Source organism: Monodon monoceros, unplaced genomic scaffold (genome assembly GCF_005190385.1).
Source record: "Monodon monoceros isolate NGI ecotype Baffin Bay Population unplaced genomic scaffold, NGI_Narwhal_1 Super_Scaffold_17, whole genome shotgun sequence".
NCBI lineage: Eukaryota > Metazoa > Chordata > Mammalia > Artiodactyla > Monodontidae > Monodon > Monodon monoceros.
The window spans coordinates 33,081,834-33,086,461 of NW_021703773.1; the positions used below are offsets into that span (position 1 = coordinate 33,081,834).

The following is a 4,628-nucleotide window of genomic DNA, read 5'->3' on the forward strand; positions in this document are numbered from 1 at the left end:
ATATCCTAAAGTAATCATAGATTCGGGGCCCAAATATCTCATAATTAGAGCTTCAGCTCCTCAGAAAGGGGACAAAATAACACATTGTCTTTATTGCTATGATTTCTATTAGCTAAGTTTAAACGTGTCTGTTGCGTTTTAAGAAATCGTATGTAAAACATGATTTCTGTCTTTTTATGTTGACTTTAGTTTTCGAAGTAGACATCTTTTATTAAGCTAGTAACAACTGTATGTTAGATGTCATCTGATAGCCTAGGGGAATGACAGGTGGCCAGTACTGGAGTTCACATCTCATTATTCTTTGGCTCTACATTCAAACAGGGTTATATCTAAAACTGACACAGTGGTTGATCAGTGACCCAATGAGATGAGCTGTTGAACACAGAACTCCTGTTCATAGGAGCTATGTGTAGAATTCATGATGTGAATGATTACAAATAGTATCCTTGCTGTCTGGGTCAGACAGGAGGCCAGCACTTAATGGTCCATGGAGATTTAACTACCCATATTGGCAGAGATGCTCCTTGTAGGGCAAACATGGGGCCCGGTAATGGGAATCATTTGGAACTTGCATCTCCATCGCCTCTCTGCCTGCTGTGGCAGCGAATCGGTTTATATTATGAATCCTAGCTCCGTATTCACTAGCAGGGACTTTTTTCTCTCAGTTTTGTGAAAGTATATGGGTGCTTATAAAATAGTGACTTAAACGCATATTTTGTTTGCATTAAGTGATAATATGCTTGTACTTCATCTGCCATAACTATAAATGGAGAGATGGCTGACAACTACAGCTAATCTCTTTATTCATAATAGTTACAATGCCTACCATTCAGAAGTTACTGAATAGGCACTTGGCATCATTTACTTTGTAAGTGCCTTTAAGTATGGTTTTAAGTATCTAATACAATTTTTAGGTACTTCGCAACAATTTTATGTGGTCGATATTAAACATATTTTATAGAGGAGAAAACTTTGACAATTAGAATCAATAAAAACCTCATCAGGTCTGGACAAATGAGTTGAAGCTAAGGAGATAAGTTTTAGAGTGGATAAAAGCAATGACCTTGCATAGAAAGCCCTACAATTAGCTTTTTAAAAGGCAGCTACAACAGCACGGGATTATGAAGTGAATAAGTTGTGTGCGAAGCTTCCCCATCTCAGCTGCGTTTCCAACAAAGAGCAGCCACAAGTACATATTGTCCACCACGCGCTAAGCATCCTTGGATTTAGGGGCTGCCACGGCAAACAAGAGAGACAACATCTCTGCCTTGAAGGATCTAACGTCCTAATGGAAGGAAACAGATATTAACCTTGTACGCAAATGTATAAAGCAATTTAAGCTAGGGGTAAGCGGTATGAATAAATTATAACGGGGCCATGTACAAGATGGTCTGGGATGTGGGGGTAGTTGACCGCCTCATGTAGGACAGTCTGAGAGCCGCCATTTGAGCTGAGATTGAATGATGAGGAGATCAGAGGAAAATCTGTGGGAAAAGTATTATTAGGAGTAGAAAGAGCAACAAGGCCAACAGCCCTGAGATTTCACAGCAAGTCTGAGCTGTTTACAGAAAGAAAAGAAGGTGGCTGGAAAATACTGAGCAAGAGAAAGGGGAAGTGGGCTGAGGCAGAAGAAACAGGCAGGGTGCAATCCATACAGGCACCAAACGGGAGGAATGGTGACTGTGTTCTGGTTGCCTGATCATTACGTGGTTTCTTTTTTTTTTTTTTTTTTTTTTTTTTTGGTACGCGGGCCTCTCACTGCTGTGGTCTCTCCCGTTGCGGAGCACAGGCTCCAGACACGCAGGCTCAGCGGCCATGGCTCACGGGCCCAGCCGCTCCGCGGCATGTGGGATCTTCCCGGACCGGGGCGCGAACCCGTGTCCCCTGCATCGGCAGGCGGACTCTCAACCACAGCGCCACCAGGGAAGCCCACTACATGGTTTCTTAATACTTCTGTCTGTCACAGCTGCTCAGTGTAAACGAAATACTTAAACTCTGGGAGTTAAGAGCCTTTAGCTGTTAGACAGAACCCTGATACTAACAGGGTTGTGTTGCTAGAACAGTCCTTGACCATTTCAGGTTTACAACTGCAGTATAAAAAATAAATAGAAATAAATGAATGCTTCTAAGTTTCTAAGGCTCATTAAGTTGAGAAAAGAAGACCAACTCTATTTTATACGTTTCCAAGACCGTCACAAAGTTTTGGGAGACAGAAGATTTTTCATTGTTATTCCTCAAACTGTGATGCAAAGCGCAATGTCATTTTATGGGTCTTTCAGAGGAATGGCAAGACCTGGTTTTGTTCATGTTTCTTAATTCATCAATGGAACTGATATACAAGTGAACATTAAATAGCCAGTAACCTTATATATATGTGCGTGTGTGTGTGTATATATATATATATATATATAGTGTGTGTGTGTGTGTGTGTGTGTGTATAGTAATTTCCTATTATTTAATTACAGTTTTTCTCTAAACGAGTGACTGCTGACCCCAGTGTTATAATAGCCCTAGATACATCTAATTGTCTAAAAATAAAATTAATTTTAATTTATCTAAATACCTCAAAGCAAATATTATTTATTTTAGAACTTTATTGCAACGAAGCATAAACCTAAAAGATAAAAATAATTGGATATGGAATTTCAAACATATTGAGACTCATTTAATTGCTATAAAAATATACCTATGTGTAAATATAATACACTTTGCTAAGCAAAGTACAGTTACCAAAATATCAGAATGCCATTTCTGTTAATAATATTTCTGTGTTTCTAATCAATAATTCATTAGTGTATGGAAATAATTTGTGGAATTTTATATGAAGCGGTTGATTGCCTTTGCTAGACATAAAGACATTTATTTGGAAGTCATCACAAGTCTCAAATCTGCCATGTTTCTTAGGATATTAACGTACAATGTCAAATGGGATTGAAGCTGAGAAAAATTACCTGAGGGCATTTTTGTTTTGTACTTAAATTTTATTTTGTCATTTATTCTTATTAGCAATCATTAAGCAATTTAATAATTATAAGCTCCATTAACATTTTAATGAGTCTAGTGGCCATTGCTAAGTGTAATTAAATTAGTTTTATTGTATAATATTTTGAAGCTGTGATTAACTTAAGTTTTCCTGTGCTTAGAAGAATAAACCTATGGAGAGATTGCTATTCACCAAATATCTTATTAACTTATAAGGTACTGATAAAATAGACATTAATGGAGTCAGGAGAGAAATATAATCCCCTATTGAGTCTATTCACAAGATAAAACTTTAATCATCTCGGTTTGGAATCAGTCTAGTCCGGACATCATAATTTTATTGAAAGGCGTTTCTTGGATAGAGGTAGAAAAAAAGGATGAAGAGATAGTTTCTTTTGGTGATGTTCTGTTCCTCCATTTGTTTCCGCAAGTGTAATTTGTAGGGACAGGATTGGATGAAGTCCGACAGGCTAATGACGTGAAGTAGGTACATGTAACACGTTGAATTATTTGGTACCAAGCAAGATATATATGCATTCATTGATTAACTTGGAAATTTATTGTAGAAATGAAAAAGTCATTAAGTCATTTTAGTTTATTTAACAAGTATTTACATAAACACACATTAAAGACATTAAAAATGCGAGCCGATCGCTTCTCGGCCTTTTGGCTAAGATCAAGTGTAGTATCTGTTCTTATCAGTTTAATATCTGATACGTCCTCTATCCGAGGACAATATATTAAAAATGCGAGCCAGTGGTAATTTTCTTTTCTTTTTATTTATTTACTTATTTGGTTGCGCCGGGTCTTCATTGCGGCACACGGGCTCCTTAGTTGTGGTGTGCGAACTCTTAGTTGTGGCATGTGTGGAGGATCTAGTTCCTGACCAGGGATCGAACCCAGGCCCCCTGCATTGGGAGTGTGGAGTCTTAACTGCTGCGCCATCAGGGAAGTCCCAAGCCAGAGGTAATTCTCATATTACTTATTAGTATTTTTTACTGGAATCCTCAGTTTGAAACCTCTTTCTTGCTATCACTTAAACCTTCTTCTTAGAGACTATTTGACTGTATATGAGTGGAAGGTCACTATACGTTACATATTTGTTGTGTCAGTCTTTGGTCTTGCATGTATTTGGAGATTTGGTCCTTTATTGCTATTGCTGTTAGATAAACTCTGAAATGCTCTCAAGAGTGAGATAGTCTTCTTTTCTGATGAATTGCCTTACATAGAATGCAATTAAGCATTTTACAGGATAGTAATTTGTATAACATGTATAGCACATGTTTACTTATGGGAATTACGTGGATTTGCTGTAATTATTAGATTCTGTTGATTGTATTCCATTCTGCTAATGTTTTCAAAGTAAGCATATCAAGCAGTTGTACACCATATGCAGTATTTCAGAAACCTCTGGGACATTTTCTTCAATATATCTTGAATGCCACAGAAACATTTTATCATGAAATTTATACTTCCCATTTTAATCCCTCTTTTTGTAATCAAAAAGGTATGTGTATGTACAATATAGACTTCTATAAAATAAAAAATAGGTATTAACAAATACTAATATTACATTATCATCATATATGCCATATACCAGTGATCAAAAATGGAAAATTAACTGTCTTTTTTTTTCTTTAATGTTC

At 36.9% G+C, this 4,628-nt stretch overlaps 1 pseudogene; it reads left to right on the forward strand.

Moving 5' to 3' along the window:
* Nucleotides 1-3,632: 3,632 nt before the first annotated feature.
* Nucleotides 3,633-3,750, forward strand: LOC114897710 (annotated as a pseudogene).
* The last annotated feature ends 878 nt before the right edge of the window (nucleotides 3,751-4,628 follow it).